Below are 20,573 nucleotides of genomic sequence, written 5' to 3'. Positions count from 1 at the left end.
GAGCATATCACTACAGATAATCACCAGTTGACAAAGGCAGGCAATAAGAGAGGATAAAAGGAACAATGGAACTATAAAACAGCCAAAAAACAATAAAATGACATTAGTAAGTTCTTACATATCAATAAATTTTCTAAACGGAAATGGATTGAATTCTCTAATCAAAAGGCCCAGCGTGGCTGGATAAATTTTAAAAAGAAAAGACTCAGTAAGATGTTGCCTGCAAGAGATTCACTTCAGTTTGAGGATATACACAGATTCAACATGAAGGAATGAAAAAAATATATTCTATGCAACTAGAAACCTAAAGACAGAGAGCACAGATATACTTATAACAGACAAAATATTCTTTAAGCCAAAAATGGTAACAAGAGAAAGAAATCATTATATAATGATAAAAGGATCAGCTCATCAAGAAGTTATAACAATTGTAAATATTTACTCACCCAGCATTGGAACAACCAAATATTTTAATCAAATACCTATAAATTTGAAGGGACAAATAGACCATAATACAATAATAGTAGGGTACTTCAATATGCCACTTTCAGCAATGGACAGATCATCCGGACAGAAAAATCAACAAAGAAACATTGGACTTGAACTGCATTTTAGATCAAATAAACCTAACAGACTTATACAGAACATTCCATCTAACAGCAGCAGAATACACATTTTTCTCAAGTATACACAAAGCATTTTGCAGGATAGATCATAAAATGGGCCGCACAATAAGTATTAGCAAAGTTAAGAAGATTGAAATCATACCAAGTAACTTTTCCAACCACAAAGGAATAAAACCAGAAATCAATAACCAAAAGAAAACTGCAAAATGTACAACCATGTAGAAATAAAGCAACACATTCCTGAGCAATCAATGGGTCAAATAAAAAATAAAACATTATCTTGAAACAAATAAAAATGGAAACATGACATACCAAAATCTATGGGATGTTGCAAAAGCAGTTCTTAGAGAAAATTTCTCGGAGATAAATGCATATATTAAGACAAAAAGAAAGATCTCAAATAAACAACCTAAATGTACACCTCAAGGAACTAGACACAAAAGGAAAAACTAGTCCCAAATTTGCAGAAGGAAGGTGTAATGCAGGTCTCCGGTCCCGCTCCCCGCCCCAGAACACAGGATATGGTGAGGCCAAAAAGGAACACCCACTGAGCCATAGAAGGGGAGTCATACTACTATATTCTCGCTGTTGGCTGGGTTGGAGACACAGGAAGCAGCAGCCGCACACTGCCGGCCTCTTTTCTGTCAACCAATCAACCCCTTAGCATAGCCATGGCAGTTATATTAGTGGCTAATGGCTAACTGGTTACAGCTGATGGCCAACTAGTCACAGCTGATGGCCATCTACTACCCGAGCCAGCACCTTTCCAAGTGAAGTTGAGAACCTGGAAACTGAGCTCCTGGCTCTGTCCCCACACTCCACCCTCCAGGGTCTCGCTTCACAATCTATGTGACAAACGTCTTCCTTGAGGAGCCCTGTGCCAGGAACCCACCTCATGAGAAAAAGTTTCATTCCAGTTCAAGTAATGTCCCAGGGGGTGTCCCTCGATGTCCACCTACTTTCTGGGCACAGCCAGGGTTTCTTAGGGTACCACCAATCTTTCTGGGCACAGTCTGACTCCCTGGGCACAGCCAGGGTTTCTCAGGGTACCATGCTGGAAAAATAGTGGCTCACAGCCAAGGTGCTTACATATCCTCACTGGCAGCCAATCCAGATACAAAAAGCAATCATCTTCCTATACCCCAATAGGGGTCTTCCTGCACTATAGTCTCACTGGCGGCCTGGCGAGACACAGGAAGCAAACATCCACCAGTTCCACTACACTGTGGTATGTTCCCAAGCAAACAGTCAAGCAGTCCATCAAATCAGGGATGGAAGGCAATTCCTCAGAGTCCACAATCATTCACCAGGCCTGTGCGTTGGCCTCATAACGTGTGCCCTCTCCACAGGGGGAGGGCTCCATGTCCTCCCTAACTTGGGGGTGAGGGATGACCTTGACCTCACCTGCATCCTCCACCGAGGACTCAGCAAGCGTTTCTTCCTAGGACTACAAGTCCCGCACCTGGACTGCCTCAGCAAGCACTTCTCAGCCCACATGGCTGCGCTTTCCCCTTCCTATGCTGATTGGAGAACCATCCACGTTTTCCCACCCCTCCATGGGTGTTCAGCTCTCCGGCAGCTGCACAGCTCCTTCCATGCTGGTTGGAGAACCATCCATGTCTTCCCATCCCTCCAAGGGAGTCCAACTCCTGAGAACAGTGGCCACCAGGCACCACACACTGTATGGGGGCCACATGGCCTCCTGCCCAGAATCAGACATCATTCTTACCTGGCCGGAACCCTGCTCGCTGGCCAGGTATTCAAGTGGGTAATGGCCCCGCGTAAGATGTTCACAACTCTAGGAGCCCACAGCAGCAGCGGACCACCAAAAAGCAGGTGATACCTGCTATGGCCAATAGGGTGACGTGCCATCCAGAGGCTCGAGAGGACCACCTATTCACAGAGGGGTCATATTTCTCCCAGGCAGATCTCATCTCCCATTCCTGGTGCCACTCCTCACGGGCCTCTTGAAACTGAGCTTTCATATGCACAAATTGCTCCACTGACTTTCGGGGAGCTCTGGCCGGCACCGTATCCTGCTCTCTGCACCATGCGTAATGCAGTGTCTCTGGTCCTGCTCCCTGCACCAGAACGCAGAATATGGTGCGGCCAAAAAGGAACACCAACAGAGCCATAGATAGGAGAGACATACCACTATATTTTCACTGGTGGCTGGTTGGAGACACAGGAAGCAGTAGCTGCAATCAGCCGTCCGCTTCTCTGCCAACCAACCAATCCCCTAGCATAGCCATGAGAGTTAGATTAGTGGCTAATGGCTAACTGGTTACAGTTGATGGCCAAATAGTCACAACTGATGACCATCTACTACCTGAGACAGCACCTTTCCAAGTGAGGTTGAAAGCCTGGAAACTGCTCTCCTGGCTCTGTCCCCTCAGAAGGAAAAAACAAAAAAATTAGAAGGGAAGTAAATAAAATAGAGAATAGAAAAGCAATATAAAACATCAATGAAACTGAGAGCTGTTTTTTTAAAAAGATTTTAAAACATGACAAACCTTTAGCTAGACTAAGTAAAGAGAGAGAGAGAGAGAAAGAGAGAGAGAGAGAGAGAGAGAGAGAGAGAACTCAAGAAAATCAAAAATGAAAGAGAAGACATCAGTACTGATGCCACAGAAATAAGATTATAACATAACTTTGAACAGTTATATGCCAATAAATGAGATAACCTAGAAGAAATGGATAATTCCTGGAAACATACAACTTACCAAGACTGAATCATGAAGAAATAGAAAATCTATATAGATGAACAATGAGTAAAGAGATTGAGTTAGTAATCAAAACCCTCCCCAAACAGAAAAACCCAGGACTAGATGGTTTTACTGGTGAATTCTACTAAGTATTAAAAGAGGAATTAATGCCAATTCTTCTCAAACTCTTCCAAAACATTAATATGGAAGAAATACTCTCAAACTCACTTCTTAAGGTCAGCATGACTCTGATACTAAAGCCAGATAAGGAAAACACAAGAAAAGAAAACTGTAGACCAATATCCCTGATGATTCCAGAAGCAAAAACGCTCAAAAGACTTTAGCAAACAAAATTCAACAATATATTTAAAGGATCATACACCATGATCAAGTGGAATTTATCCCTGGTAAGCAATGATAGTTCAACATACATAAATCAAGAAATGTGATATGCCAGGTAGCCAGATGGCTCAGTTGGTTAGAGCGCTAGCTCTGAACAACAGGGTTGCTGGGATCGATTCCCACATGGGCCAGTGAGCTGCGCCCTCCACAACTAGATTGAAGGACAATGACTTGACTTGGAGCTGATGGGCGCTGGAAAAACACACAGTTCCCCAACATTCCACAATTAAAAAAAAGTGATATGCCACATTAATATAATAAAAGAAAAATCACATGCTCATCTCAAAGGGTGAAAAAAATAAAGAGTATTTGACAAAATACAATATCTTTTCATGATAACACTCTCATCGAATTGGGTACAGAAGGAACACACCTCAACATAATACAGACCATGTATGACAAATCCACAACTAAACAGATAAAAAAAATTAAGCTTTTACTTTAAGATCAGGAACAAGACATTCAATATAGTACTGGAAATTTTAGCTAGAGCAGTAAAACAAAAATAAAAAATAAAAGACACTGAAATCAGAATGAAAGAAGCAAAATTTTCTTTATTTGAAGGTTATTTGATCATATATAATATATATTATATATATATATATTATATATATATATATATAATATATATATATAATATATATATATATATATATATATAATATGTGTATATATATTATAAATATATAATTCTAAAAGCTCAACCAAGAAACCATTAGAACTGATCAACAAATTCACTATAGTTGTGGGATATAAAATCAATGTACAGAAACCAGTTGCATTTCTATACACTAACACAGAAATATCTACAAAAAGTAAAACAATCCTATTCACAACAATATCAAAAATAATAAAATACTTAGGAATAAATTCAACCAAGGTAGTGAAAGATCTGTATAATGAAAACTACAAGACTTTGATGAAAGAAATTGAAGAGGACACAAACAAATGTAGATATCATCATGTTTATGAATCAAAAGAATTAATATTGTTAAAATGCCCATACTACTCAAAGCCACATAAAAAGTCGTTACAATCACTATCAAAATTCCAATGAGGGTTCTCACAGAAATATTAATAGAAAAAAAAAAACCTTAAAATTTTTATGGATTCAAGATCCCCAAATAACCAAAGCAATCTTGAGGAACAACAAATTAGGAAGCATCACTCTTCCTGATTTCAAAGTATACTGCAAAGCTATAATTATCAAAATATACGTTCCTGGCATAAAAATAGACATGTAGACTAATGGAACAGTACAGAGACCCCAGGAATAAATCCCGGCATACACGGTCAAGCTATATTTGATGAAGGAGCCAAGAATGTTCAATGGGGAAGAATAGTGTCTTCAATAAGTGATATTGGGAAAACTGGATAACCACATGCAGAAAAATGAAATCAGACTCTGATCTTACAACACTCACAAAAATTAACTCAAAATGGATTAAAGAGCTAAGCATAAGACCTGAAATGGTGTAACTCCTGGAAGAAAACATCGGGAAAATGTTGTTTGACATTGCTCTTGGCAAGGAGTTTTAAATTATGACACCAAATGCCCAAGCAACAAAAGCAAAAATCAGCAAATGAAACTACATCAAACTTAAAAGGGTCTGTACAACAAAAGAAGCAATCAACAAAATGAAAAGGTAACCTATGGAATGGGGAGTAATATTGCAAATCATATCTGATAAGGGGTTAATTAATACCCAAAATATATAAAGAACTCATACACTTCAATAAGAACAACAAAAATCAAACAACCCAATTAAAAATGGTCAGAGAAAACTAAACAGACATTTTTATAAAGAAGACATACAGATGGCCAAACAGGTACATGAAATGGTGCTCAACGTTACTAATCATCAGGGAAATTCAAATCAATATCACGATGAGACATCACCTCACACCTGTTAGGATGGTTATTATCAAAAAGACAAGAGATAGCAAGGATGTGAAGATAAAGGAACCCTTGTGCACTGTTGAAAGAAATGCAAATTGGTTCAGTCACAGTGGAAAACAGTATGGAGATCCAACAAATTATTAAAAATAGAACTACTGTATGATCCAACAATCCTACTAGTGGGTATGTATCAAAAGGAAATGAAATAAGGATATGTAAAGCATGTCTGTACTCTTATGTTTATTGTAGCATTATTCACAATAGCCAAGATATGAAAACAACCTAAGTGTCAGTTAAGAGATGAATGGATAAAGATAATGTGATTGATATATATATACACACCCAGTAGAATATTATCCAGCTATGGAAAGAAGGAAACTCCACTCTTTGTGACAACATGGATGAACGTTGAGGGCAATATGCTAAGTGAGATTAGTCAGACAGAGAAAGACAACAACTATATGATCTCTCTTATATGTGGAATCTATAAAAGCAGAGCTCATAGAAACAAAGATTCACTTGCTGTTTCCCAGGAGCTGTGGGGTGCGGAAATGGGGAGATGTTGGTTGGAGTGCAAACTTGCAGCTAGAAGATGAGTAAGTTCTGAAGAAATTCACGGAATTGTGATTATAGTTTAAACACTGTATTATACACTTCAAAGTTGTTAAGGGACTAGATCTTCAATGTTCTCACCACTAAAAAGAAACAGTGATTATATGACAGGATAGAAACATTAGCTAATGCGACAGTGGTGATCATCATAAATGTATCAAATTAACATGAGGTATACATCAAACTTACACAATGTCACATGTCAATTATATCTCAATTGAAAAAAGAGGAAAAAATAAAAAGATGTCAGAAAGAAAAAAAGAAGATATAGTCCAATTCTGAGCTTGTCTGGTGTCAAGCCTCACTGCCTCACCTTCCTCCCATCTGTGATGAAAAGGTTTCACGGAGGAAGCAAATACTTGTTCTGGTATTTGAAGAAAGGACAAAGTGGAACTTGGCAGGTAGACAACACGGAAATGGAAAGCCCACTGGACACAGATTGTGCAGAGACACTCTGTAAACACTACGGATATTGTCATCAAAGAACTGTAAACTTTTTTTTTTTTAATGAAAAAAAAAAAGAACTGTAAACTTGGTCATAAAAATGAGAATAGTTGAGAAGACACTGGAGGGAGAGACAAAGGCCGGATAAAGCCAAAGGCCTTGCATGTATGCTGACCATCAAGGCTTTATTTGATGAGATGTAAGAGAGATAAGTCATTGGCCTCCTTCCTTTTGTATGCTTTGATGTAATGTTATTAAAACCCCTTTGTACAGGTCTTATCCTTGAGGTTCTTAGTGTGTTTGTTATTGCATAAAGATAACGTTTATTTATTTGTTTTTTTAAATAACATAAAAGATGGAGTAATAAAACAGTGCTTACATATAATTATCAATCAATAAATGGTATCACCATCAATATCACTCTGATTATTATTTTCTCAGATTATCTTTCCTCCATGCCTCTCCTATCAAAGATAAAACAATCAGCTTGCCTGAGTAATCCACAAGGAGATAGCAGGCTCTAGGAGGCAGCCCAGGTATTCTCCACTTTTCAGTTCTTGTCTTCATTTTATACTTTCAACAGAAACTCCTTCAGTCACATCAGACACATCCAAAAGCCATCAATGACTAACTTCCGGAATCCCTGCTTTAATTTCTCTTACATCCTGCCAATCGTTCTGGGCAGACCACTGAACTTCCATTTGCATAAACTATTATATCTCTTAAAAAAAATGTTTACTCTTCAGTTCTGAGAGGTTTACTTCATGTTTAAAAAAAATGCTTTTAGGGGCCGGCCCGGTGGCTCAGGCGGTTAGAGCTCCATGCTCCTAACTCCGAAGGCTGCTGGTTCGATTCCCACATGGGCCAGTGGGCTCTCAACCACAAGGTTGCCAGTTCAATTCCTCGAGTCCTGCAAGGGATGGTGGGCTCTGCCTCCTGCAACTAAGATTTAACACAGCACCTTGAGCTGAGCTGCCTCCTGGATGGCTCAGTTGGTTGGAGCGCAGGCTCTCAACCACAAGGTTGCCGGTGCATCGGCAACTGGACCTGGAGCTGAACGGCTCTCTCCACAACTAAGACTCAAAGGACAACTTGACTTGGAAAAAAAAGTCCTGGAAGTACACACTGTTTCCCAATAAAGTCCTGTTCCTCTTCCCCAATAAAATCTTAAAAAAAAAAAATGCTTTTATATTTTAGACTAAATGACTCACATACAATTAAAATTTCATGACAATGGTAAATGCATACACATCTCTTTAAATCAATACTAGGGTTAGGTGGATTGGAAAAAGACTCTTGTCTCCTTATGCCACAACTACGAGGAAGGAGATTTTTAGAATACGCCATTTATGAAAATGTAAGTCTTTCTCCAGTTGTCTAGGTGGCTCAACAGCTTCAGCCACTGGAGGAATTGAGATACATAGGCTATTATGTAATGTGGGTGTAAATGGTACTTTACTTTTATTCCTTTATTCTGGGAGGTGTTATAAATAAAATCCTTAACTGCAGGGATTTGTCAGGTGACTCCACTGAGCTGTACATACTCCCTCACACGGAGTATTGACCAAGCCCAATAACATTTAACAGCTCATACTGAGATCATTTTCAAAGGCATAAATATGTACAGATAAAACCCCACAGCACGCTGCAGCAGCTACAGAACACACCGAAACCAGGTACTGTCTGAGATGCAATGAATGCAGCTCTCACAGTGAAGAGATCAATTTATTCCATCAACTGCAATGTAGAAGCCAGAGATTAAAACTAGTCAAGTGGTTGAGGTAAAAATCTGAGCCATTACACACATACTTCATCCTTTTTCTCGACAGTTTGGCTTTTCATCAATTTATCTTAAAGCAGCACCTTATTCAGAACTTGTAAGTGCCTGATTCTGCACAGATATTTTTCCCTATGGGGGTACTGAAATTTTAGACAGATTTACTTTTCTGTTTTAAAGATGGAATAAGAAGAAGAGAAATTAAATAACTTTCCCATGATCCCAAAATAAATGATTGATGCTGCAGTCAAAACTTCCCGGCTTCTCGTAGGAATTTTGGAACTCTAGAATTCCTGTGCAAGAGACATATTACAATACAGTTGAGAAAGAAATGGAAGCAAGAAGCAGACCCATGAGGGACACATAAGAGTTTATTTCATTGTAGGAGGCAATGGTCCAATTACAAGTGCACCCACTTGTGGTATATTTCATCCCAGACTTTACAATACTGAGGATTAGCTTGACAATGTGGAAGAATGAACAAAACTAAGGAAACCAGCTTAATATCTCCAACTGCTCAGGGTACCTATTACTAAACTTGCGATAGGATGATGATAATCATAGTAAATATATGTTAACTAGCAGGTACTTAGTACTTATTTTCTCGACACTGTGCCAATTACATTACATGGATTATGCCATGTGATTCTCATGACAACTGTAGGATGTATGAAGTATACTTATCACCATTTGACAGATGAAGAAACTGAGTCTTAGATATAAAACTTCAGCATGATTACAAGCAAGTAAGTAGAAGATGCATTTTGAACTTCAATCGTTTCATATAAAAACCCACACACTTAGCCACAGCTTCCCAAAGATTTCCATGACTATTCAATATGGATTGAATTATGGGTTCATAATCAATGTATCCCTGTTAAAAAGTGGATGTTAGTGATTTGATAGCTTTTCCTCAAATTCTGAACTGATTTATAATTCAATTTAATGTATGAAACCATTATATAAGTTGTAAGATTTAGAAGTATTGGGGGTACTTCTAAAATGGGACTTGGGAATTTAGCTTATGCCAGGATGTCCTGAATTCTAATACAGTGTCTAGAATTGTGCTTGCAAAAACTTATCCCACCCAAATGGTCATTGAAGTGAAAACATACAAAACAAATTAAAGGAAGGCAAACAAAAAATGAAATTGGACTTGAGCCCTAAACCCTTAGAAAGAATTCTGGTTGGCTAGGTTAGAGAGAGTAGAGGTATAAATACCTCAAACTAATTTAAATGTGTATCTCAGGATTTAGTGTTTTTGAACTAATTAGTGGTTATATATCTTAATTCCAGGATGATTACATATGAATCACTAAGGGGGACTGAAGATGGCAGCCATGAAGGGAAGGTTGCTCTGAGCTGCCATTGTCCCACATGTGAGTGCCATTCCTTGGGACATCACTGCCTCTGAAGCCCAAAGGCCTGCTTCTTCTCAGAGAACGCATTTGACAAATGTATTGTGGTCTGGTTCCAGTCAAGCAAAATTGGCCTTTGCACCAGTTCCTCATACTATGCTCCTGTTGTCACCCGGCACACACCCTATATTAAGGGCACAGCCATTGTCAACTGAAAGGTCAAAGAACTAAGCCTTGATGACTTTAAGGGGAAATGTTTGGTGCTCTTCTTGTATCCTTTGGATTTCATGATTGTGTGTCCTACAGAAATCGTTGTATTTAGTGACAAAGTCAATGAATTTCATGAAGTGAACTGTGAAGTTGTTGCGGTTTCTGTGGATTCCCACTTTAGCCATCTTGCCTGGATAAACACACTGAGGAAAAATGGCGGTTTGGGCCAACACGGACGTCACACTCTTGTCAGATTTGATCAGACAGATTTCCTGAGACTATGGTGTGCTCTCAGAAGGCTCTGGTCATGCACTGAGTTCTCTTCATAACTGACCTCAGTGACTCAAGCATTTGAGTGTCGATGGTCTCCCTGTGGGCACAAACATGGAAGAGACCCTCCACCTGGTGAAGGCATTCCAGTTGGCGGAAGTCCATGAGAAGTCTGACCAGCAAACTGGGCGTCAGATTCTCCTAGATCAAGCCACAGCTGACAGCTTCCAAAGAATACCCTGAGAAGGTAAATCAGTAGACCATCCCATGTGCACCTGCCGCTTCTCAAAAGAACCACGGTTGGAACTCACTTTCAGCATTTCAAAGATGATTATGCATAGAAGGCAAAAAACTGATTATGCTTGCATTCATAAATATTACTCTAAATGTTTTACTTCTGTAACATTGGCTAAGGCTTTTTAAACATGGTTAGTTACTAACATAAGTGTTTTTGATGACTAAGCTAGTTTACAGAATGCCTAGTTCATCTATTCCTTTGATCATGTCTTCAATGGGGAACAGTCTTCTCAGCCTTACTGGAACTTTGTGTGCACCAGAGTAGCACCACAAGTATCCAAAGCTTCTGATCAAGGGTCCTGAAATTTTCTTCTTGAATTTCTTTGTATTAAACTGAATTTTCTGTTAAGGTAACAAAGATCATAGTTTTACGTTGTTAGCATCATCTGTCTAATGTATATATGATTGAAACAAATATGAATTATGTTTTTTAAAAAAATAGGGTGGCAAAGTGACTTCACTTGTCATGCATGTTCTTCATCCCTGATATTTACAGTTTATAAAAGTATTTCACTTATTTTATTTTGTTAGCTGACTTAGTATCTACATATATTTCTAGATATTAAGTGCAATTATAAAGGATATTTATTAAATCTAGGGATTTCATTTTGAAATCATTGTGATTTTTTTTTCTGAAGCCCTCAATATAAAGTATATAATGAAAACATTTTAAAATGTTTTTATTTTTAACACCAAAACAAGAATCATTGAGGGATTCTTAAAAACACAATTTATAGGGCTAAATCCTGGGGGGAGTGTAATTCAGAATTTCTGAGATAGGGACTAGATAAACTCTTTTATTTTTAAGCTTCCTGGAAATTTTGACGTTGAGCTAGTTTGGGCAACCACTGCCTAGAATCTTTAACCAGGTACAGTGACTCTATCCCTAGCGTAAATGACCTAATCTACAGGGCAGAACTAGGGGTGATGTGTTCTCTACTTACTTGTCCCTGTCACATCCACATCCTTTATATGGGCTAAGAGTGGTGGTAGGAGGGTCATCCTTCAATCTACTGACTTCCCAGAGGGTGACACCAATTTTGAGCACCACTTTCTGCTTAGATCCATTAACAATGACAATAATAATTAAAATGCATGGGAAGTAGAAATACCATAAGTGAGAAATCTATTAAAACCTCTGGGGTTTCCAAGGGAAGAGTGATTTTCAGTTGAGAGATGAAATAAATGTTCGTGAGCAGAAGAGATAGTCTGCAATGCAATTGAGAAAGGAATGGAAGCAAACTAAGAGACACGCACTCATGAGTTTTGTTCATCGTAGGAGGCAGTGATCCTTTAAATAAGCAGGGTGTGCTTTAAGAACTTGTGTATTTCACCTTCAGACTTTTACAGTATGGTGAATTAACTGCTTCAAGGAAGAAGGTATCCTGTAAATTGGGCTTCTAAAGATGGTATGTGTGAGAGAGAACGGAGTTTATATTTAAATTCCATATTACAAATGTAGAAAATGTGGATGGTTAAATGTTTTACCCTGAAAATAGAATTGAAGAATTTAAGCATCCTAAGCATTTTCCATTAATTCTATTAATGTTAATATAAATCATGCTTAATGAGCTTTTTCAATAGAATAGAAATATTGAAGAAGAAAATATTCTCTTTAATTGGTACTAAAAATATATGGAAGGCTTTGGAAAATACACAAGTTTGCCCAGTATTAATTTCCCTTATTGTCTAAAAATTAACAATAGCTGTATTACTCACTCTCATTATGCAGTCCTTAAAGAGAAAATGATTGTGTAAGGCTTTTTTATGATTATATTCTGAAGCAATGTGATAAGTTTTCTTGAATGAAGACATGACATGAAAAACCTTTCACACCTTTGTTTACTACTTGAAACACAGGCTTTAGAATTCCTTTCACAAAAAATCTCTCCTGGAATCTCAGACCTTTTGTCTGTGTGGGTTGCAAATTTCTGACGTACAGTGGTCTTTGAATGAGGACAGCCATGTTCTTCTAGGAGTTATTCCATTGTTCAGCAGTTATAGAAGAACGTCATGTCTGTAATGAGTATGCACACCTTAGAGTCCTAATGTTCATACAAAACTTCTAGCAATCTCCCAAATTTTAGCTATTAATGTTACTATTTTTATTCTGCTCTTGAAGTTCATTTGACTCTGTCAAAGTTTTCACTCAGATTTTATGAAGTCCCCCTTTTCAGCTTAATGATCTTTGGAGCCCTTTACTCCATCATCTTCCTCCTTTTCATTTTGTTTCATACTTGATTTACTCTTCTCTTTCTTCCTGATTTTTTTAAGACCTAAATTCACTTAGCCAGACATTAAGTTCTAGCTTAATCTATCCTCTTTCGCATTCTTAAAGCACTTCAATATGAATTAAACTGCTACCAGCTACGGGGAAATCATGTGTATTGGTGTATTTTTTCCCCCTCAGATTAATGTGTTCTATGTTTACATTATTTAAGTGTTTTATAAAATGTCCACCTTATTCACTTTCATGAATGAACACATTATCTGTTATTCAGAACTTCTTTATAAACCTCTCCATAGTGCTCTGGCCTTCTGCTCTTCCTGCAGTGTTTAAATTTCAGCATTTCATTAAACTTCGTAATTTCAGCATTTTATACCCTGCAGTATATAGTTTTTTACAATTTAGAGCACATTGTTAGGATAAATTGGTGAGGCAGATATTACATATCTTCCTCAATTTTCAGATAGAAAAACTGGGCTAAGTGAGCTGCCCCAGTTATCAGGTTAATAAGTGGTGTCGGCAACATTTAGACTCAGGTGTTCTAACTTCAAGTCCTGTATATTTACTTCGATGCCAAAATGTTGTATCATCTATTCAATGTCCTATTTTTGTTTTCTTTTATTGAAAGTTAGAATATAAGTTCTCTGACAGGAGTCATCATGTCTCATAATTATTCTAGAAAAAAGAAAAACTAAACAGGAGCACATTTTCTGCAATCAACTAACTGGTTAATTAACATAAATTATCATTTCATTCTACTTATATGATAGCCTCCATTTTAACTAATTTGCCCATTAGAAGTTCTGTTTTATCCTTCAGTTCCAGAAGAGGAAAACATGTACTTCTTTTCTCCAAATATAATGGGAAAAGTAAATATTTTTTGTTTGACTTAGAGTTTTGGCCCATGATTTGATTTTGCATGATAGTCCCCTGTTTGGAAAAACCTCTTATGAAGACTAGACCAGTAGATGGCTCTCTAATTCCTGAATTATAAAGGAGAATGGAGCTAATACATTTGACTTCTGGTGAACAGATTTGATTTGATTACACCAATGACAGGCATAAACTTTATGCAGACTTGCTGAAATGGGACACTTTATGTTGTTTTGTCATGTAGATTAAAATGGGAAAGCTATTCTTGACCCTCCTCGTCCTTGATAAGTTCCAGAGATTGTTGAAGGAATCAGCACCAGCAAGAAAGACAATTTGTTCTTTTCTGGATAGAACACTGAATTTATTAGTGCAGGGCAAATCCTTCCCTAAGAGTTACGTTACTAGGAGAACCAGAACTAATAGCAAAAAAATTGATATAGTTCTCTTTGTCAGGTGGCCCAAACTTCCTTGTCACATTGTGGTATCTGATGTAAATGCAAAAATGTAGGATCTATTTATTTTTACTAAGACGGAGATGGAATGTGGGGAATTTAGAAACAGGAGACATAGAAAACAAAAAGTATACCAATTTATCCTTCCCAGATATCATTATGCTTTTTGTGTTCTAATATGAAAAAGTTTGAAAGCAAAGAAAATCATGTTTTTAAAGTATTGGCCAAATGCTATGCCAGCACTAAAAAAGAAAGGAAGAAATATCACGTTTGTCAACATATGCATGAATGTGTCTGTATAAACATGTTTGTGTACAGGAACATAGTTTCAGAACTTTCAAAGCAATTTCTTGCCTTGTTCAGAAATCACTCTACATTCAACTGCTCTTTTTCAGAAGCCAACTTTTAAACATCCTCTAAATAATCCTGGCAGAAGATAAATATGTGTCCTGTTGGAACTTACTCCTGTGTTTTGAGACGTGGTTAATTTCAATATCACTTCTTACAAATAAGACAGGGAAAGCCCAAGTGCTATCTTCAGAAGAATCTGCATTAACAGGTGAAGAATCCCTGTATGGTTTCTAATGGGCTGAGTGTGGAATTTATGTATAGCTTTGGCTTTCACAGTAACTTTATGCTATTTTGAAGAGCTCTGAATACATATGATTTGAATGAACATAGCATTATACATATTTGAGGTTTGGAGTGACACAGTCAACTAACCACTCATATAGATAATTTCAGTGGCTAGGACACAGCAGTGTTATTTCAAATAGCTCACCAACCTCATAGGGTTTGCATATAAGAAGAATGATCACAATAAGCCATCCTGAATTATTTCCATGCAAGTTGAGGTTCTTGAATATGCCAGTTCTCTTTAGGATAAAGGAATCTGATCTTAAGCATGAACGGACACAGAAGGATATCAAGATACCTTGCTCTGAGCAGAGCTCATGCAGCCCAGCCTCTCCAGCCTGAAATGCCAAAAGCTCAAGTGTTGTATTTGGCTTCTTTAACCACTGAGATTACGAGGACCGGAAAAAGCCACTGTGTGCATCAGTTTGTCAAATTTCAAATCCATGAACTATGAAAATGAATAGTACTTATCTTAAATGAACTGTTCCATGATAAGCATAATAACTTTCTCAAAACCCTTAACTCTTTGGAGGAAAGGGCGTCTCTGTTTTCATTCTTATGTCTTCCTTTTTTTACTAGTGTCCTCTTCATCCTAGTCACGTAAATGAATTGATAAGCCAAATTCTTCTGTCTTCTGATTCTTTCTACATAAGGGGATTTGATAAATACTCATTGAGTTGCCACAACACCAGGGGTCATATAGGTAATATGGGCTTTCTTCATGTTTGAACTGTCCTAGGTACTCAAGGTGGATACCTAGGGAATACCTCAAATAGATAATAGAATGAATTCTTCTTCTTTTTAACTTGGAGTGTATCTAGGAAAGGAAGGAGCTAAGTAGGGGTAATGAGAATGATAAAGCAAGAAAGAATCTGGGATTTCTTCACCTTCTATTTAGAAAACAAACCGATATCAAGACTGTACTTGCATTTTGCTTACAATGTTTAACAGTACTTTTAGCTGGTTCCAGTATTGAAAATCACTACTCTTTTACGGTTATAATAGCAGGTGGTGCTAAGCTCACATAAAATCATTTTCAGAAATACCTTTCTGCATATCCTTAAGGCTTAAAGCCCGGGATAAGTGGACATAAAGTAGCTCCTATGCTAGAGAGGGAGCTGCCCAAAGTGAGGGCCTGATACCTCCATCAGGCTTTGGTAAGAACAAATTCTGGGCCTTACCCCTCACTCCAGCTTCTGCCTCCCAGACTTTATAAGGTGAAGAACAGAGGGTATCATCAGATTCGAGAGGCACCGAAATGAGGAGTGCTAGGACTTTCCCTCTGATTCCTACAGTCAAGAGGATGCTAACTACCTCCATGTCTAATGAGGGGGCACAAAGAATACCACTTGTAAATATGGAGGGTTACTGAAAGAAATAAGGGTGCTATCTCCTTCCCATACCAGGTGTCAATTTAGGTAGTAACCTTGTTTATTCTTTCTGCACCTACCTGATCTAGGGAAAAGAGATCTACACAGAGATACCTGAGCACAAAAAGGGGTCAGTGGTGAAGCTGACGATACTTGCACATTTTGTTTTGGCAAAGATGGCTACTCACCCTTGGGAACCACTGGACACTATAGCTGATGTCTCAGCACCCACTTTTTGGCTGCTAACTTACCCACAAGGCTGGCTACCTGGTGAGCATACCACATCACCAAAAGGCTGTGAGTGACCGCACAGGAGGACAGGAGCTGAAGCCGGGTGGGATCAGCGGAGTCTTACCCAAGAGCGTGCTTAGAAGCACTTGTTCTTCATCATCAAAATAGAGCTGGCCTTAGGCATGTACAATCAGGCTGGAGGTGTGAGTACTGAATTCAACTAGACTAGACTTTTAGTAGCTCAACCATATAGGAAAACTATGAGATTGGCCCAGTAAATTGATAACATGTATATATTTTTAAACAAAGAAGGGGAGGTTCCTTGTGATTCATTGAAGACAACTGTGAAAAAAAGTAAAGTATTTCATGCTCCCATCCCTGCCATGTTCAAGGCACATTATAAACTGCTATGTGAGGAGCTTGCTATGGCCGGGACCATTCAAAGAACATGAATTTTGAGGACATTAACTCTTTCCTAGTTATTTTGATGTCCCAATCAGAATATCCAGTTGCCTGTTCTAAATTCCAATGTCACATTAATGTACATGAGTATTTTTAGATATTTAAAGTGATAAAATGACTGACTTACATGGTACCAACTAACACACTGATTTTATAACCCATTTTGCTTAAATATTATTTTTTGCTTCTAGGCAACTCAAAAATTGAGAACAGATTTTTGCCAAAGCAGTGACTGAGCCCTAGTGATGTCACTCGCTCATCTGATTCCTATTACAACATTCGGAGATTTTACAGCTGAGAACTTTCCACCGTCTTTCTCAGTTGTTGTTTGAGTCCAAAATTTTGGTATCTCTCTCTGTGGCAAACCAGTTTGAAAAGAATCAGGACTCCAGGGGCGAGGTGGAGGGGTGGAAGGAAAGAGAAAGTGAAAATGCCAATTGCTATTAAATAAACTAGAAACTGTTGAGAAGGGAATTTTTACTACACTGACTACTCTCACCACTGGAATGTCCTTAAAGGGTATATTTAAGAACACATTTTTGCTTCACATTCTTGTAAAAAATCTGCCCTGTCCTCTATCAGTATCAAGGAGAAGAGAATAGCTAGGTAAGGTCGGACATTAATAGGCAATGAATACGTTAAAGATGTCTGATTGTCTTCCGCAGTCAACAAACAGCTGATGACAAAATGACCACACAGAGTATGTCTGTGCAGTCTTTATGATGATGGCACATTTCTACGTAGCTTATTGCTTCCACAAAGAAAATCCACCAGCCCTCACACATGAGTAATTTGATTAAACACGATCAGCCAAATTGCTTGTTTTCTGCGAATAAGAGACCGTTAATTCTCTCGTGGAAACACAGCTTATTTTACTTGTTCTCTTTCAAAAAGGAAGAAAACAATAAAAAAAAACAACAACATATTTTTCGTGTACTTCCAATACATTTTTGTTTATGGTACCCCCATGTGCTCTACATTATTTAAAACCCTTATCCTAGAAACCTAGCCCTCTGAATATAATTTTTGACAGTAATATTGGGTGAGAAAGTAGTCATTTCCCATTTTGAATGTTATGGAAATTCCTCTAAGAGGCATGCCTATTTGTGTAAATAAAACAAGATGCCATTCTCAGAAACTGGTTCCTTTTTATGGCTGAGGAAATTAACCGCAGATTTGGGAGTTCCAAAGAGAAGAGTCGGCTAATGGTAACCAATCTGAATTGCAAGCAACTTAATGCGATGCATGGAGGCAGATTCAAGTGCAAAGACACTATGAACATCAAGAATTTCAGCTAATTTGATAGCACAAAGAAATATGTATTTTTCATATGCAGGAATCTTAAAATAATCATAGGGTTTTAGTCCAACATGACCAAAGCCCTCGCAAGTCTCATCTAACTTGTGACGTTACTGTCATGGCCTTGTGGTAGAATATGAGAACGATGATCTTTCTCCCTGTGCCATGCATTCTTCCCCTGATTTGTAAAGCAATTTCCACTAACTGCACCTCTGCATTAAATATGAGCACAGGCGGGAAATGGCCCACAGTGCTGGCTAGAATGTCTTCTGCAAGTGTTTATTGCAGTTTCCAGCCCACATTGTTACCAGAAAAAAATGGAGAACTGACACAAATCTGCAGATAGTTTAATGTTGTAGGATCTGCAGTGATAAATATTACATAGGGGTGAGTGGCATATAGGTACTGAGCTTTGCAAAATCTACACATTCTGATTTTAAAATAAAAATAATAAAACACGGTGCATCCTTCAAATTAATTTTCCCCAAAACATGCCTAGATGTTAGTATGTCTGTGGCTAAGAGGCAGCGCAGAATTTTTCACATTTATTTGTCTGACCAACTGGGTTCTGACTCTTAGGTCATTACATTTTAAAGGACCTACATCTTTTATAGATGACCCGATAAATTATTTTTCTTGTGAAATTTTTAAAATGTTGCTATAAAATATTTTCTTTTTCTTTTCTTGCATCACACCAAAAATTGGCTCATCCTACCTCCCCCCCCCACACACACTACTCCAGGGCTAAATAATCTAGACAATGTCCTTAGAATGTGAGAGGCACGTGGTATAATGCTTAATAGCATGAATTCTAGGGTCAGATTTCTGCTACTTGCTAAATGGTCATGGCTAATTTTTTTAGCTTTGCTGTGCCTCAGTTTTCTCAATTGTAAAATACAATAATAATGTTCCTATTGTTATGAAGACTAAAGAAGTTAAGAGGAATAAATAGAATTAACGGGTTAAGAGGAATACGTAATTCATATTGGTAAAGAAAACCTTAGGACAATACTTGGCACATAGTAAGTGCTACAAAATGTCTTGCCAAATCATTAATTAATGTGTTTAGTAAATATTTATTGAATAGCTAAATTGTTTACTTTTTCAGTAAGTCCTCTTTTAAGAAGAAGAAACAAATTGTAGAATCATCAGTCAGTGTGTTTTACCAGTTCTTTCTTTGCTATATGGCATAACTTATTGGGCCATGTATATAGGCACAAGCTCCTCTGAGATGTGTGTGGCTGGGAAGGTTTCCTCCAACAGCTCACAATGATTATTACCACAGAATGTGTACTTAGCACCTTTATTTTTATGACACATTTCTACTCAGCTTGTTGTCCTTTATACATTCAGTGATTTGACAAACCTAATATACCAAAGTATAATATTAGTATTTCCAATACAGTATTTTTAATTGAGACCAAAACATCATCCAAATACATTTCTTCATTGGGAACACTCTCTGTTTAGTAAACAAATTCTGTTACTACTGTTGTTATAGACACTTATTCACCCTGGAATGTATTTCCATTGTAAAAATGTAAGGTTCCCAACATATCCACAAACAAAATTTTCTCTTGTCTACGTATTGAGCATTTATAACTATTTGATAGTTATTTGCTTCATTTTTTTTTCTGGTTTCCATTGAAGATATTTTGACCTAAAAATATACTAGGATTAATTTTCCAATGTAAAGGGCTTTAAATGCAAAGAAAGCTATTTTATGTGATAAAAATAAAGAAAAAGGTGAAGAATAAAGAAAATAAAGAAGCCCCTTTCAGAAGTTTAAGGGCAGCTTGCATAGGAAAGCATGTGAAATTAATCACACTGGCTTTTGGAGCATGCACTTTGGACTTGAATTCCAGCATTACTCATGATGAGAACTTGGGCTCTGAGCTTTTATTTCCCCATCTGTAAAATGGCAATAAAACATCCACCTTATTGGGATATTGAGGGGATCAAGAGATGCTTAGTTTAGGGACTGGCACACAGTACAAGAGATTTCTTAAGTTGAGATAGCTGTGAAATTAATCAAGACACCCAATCACATGTTATAAGTCCTTTGAGGACAAGTACCATATACTCCAGTGAACATTCTGAGCAATCAATAAAACAGTCATTGATTGGCAGGCAAAGCAAACATCTGTTTCCAAAAAGATTACAGAATAAATCAACTGGATGGATAGATAGGTCATGAAACATAGAGCTTGCCCAAGCAATATCTGCATTGAGGAGGAAGCTGCTGGCTCTAGTCTTATTCACAGGGTGAAATCATTTCCACTCATCATGATCAATATTTAAATATTATTCTATGTGTTCTGGAAAGACAAAAAAAATGATGACTGTCAATTTGTAACAATACGCAAATTGAGCTAGAATGATCAATATCTTAAAAACTTCCTTCAATGGGTTCATATTTATA

The 20,573-nt window shown here is 37.5% G+C and overlaps 1 long non-coding RNA gene and 1 pseudogene across 1 annotated transcript in view; one reads left to right on the top strand and one right to left on the bottom strand.

Annotated features, from left to right (window-relative positions):
- LOC141570517 (uncharacterized) overlaps window positions 1-20,573 on the bottom strand; it is an 861,799-nt gene that overhangs the window by 4,521 nt on the left and 836,705 nt on the right. The gene's annotated exons all lie outside the window — the stretch shown is intronic.
- Window positions 9,798-11,268, top strand: LOC109454001 (thioredoxin-dependent peroxide reductase, mitochondrial pseudogene; annotated as a pseudogene).

The sequence above is a fragment of the Rhinolophus sinicus genome, chromosome 3 (genome assembly GCF_057876585.1).
Source record: "Rhinolophus sinicus isolate RSI-liver-muscle chromosome 3, RSI-T2T, whole genome shotgun sequence".
NCBI lineage: Eukaryota > Metazoa > Chordata > Mammalia > Chiroptera > Rhinolophidae > Rhinolophus > Rhinolophus sinicus.
Note: the sequence above shows the minus strand (reverse complement) of the source record. Positions and strands in the feature narration are given on the sequence as shown.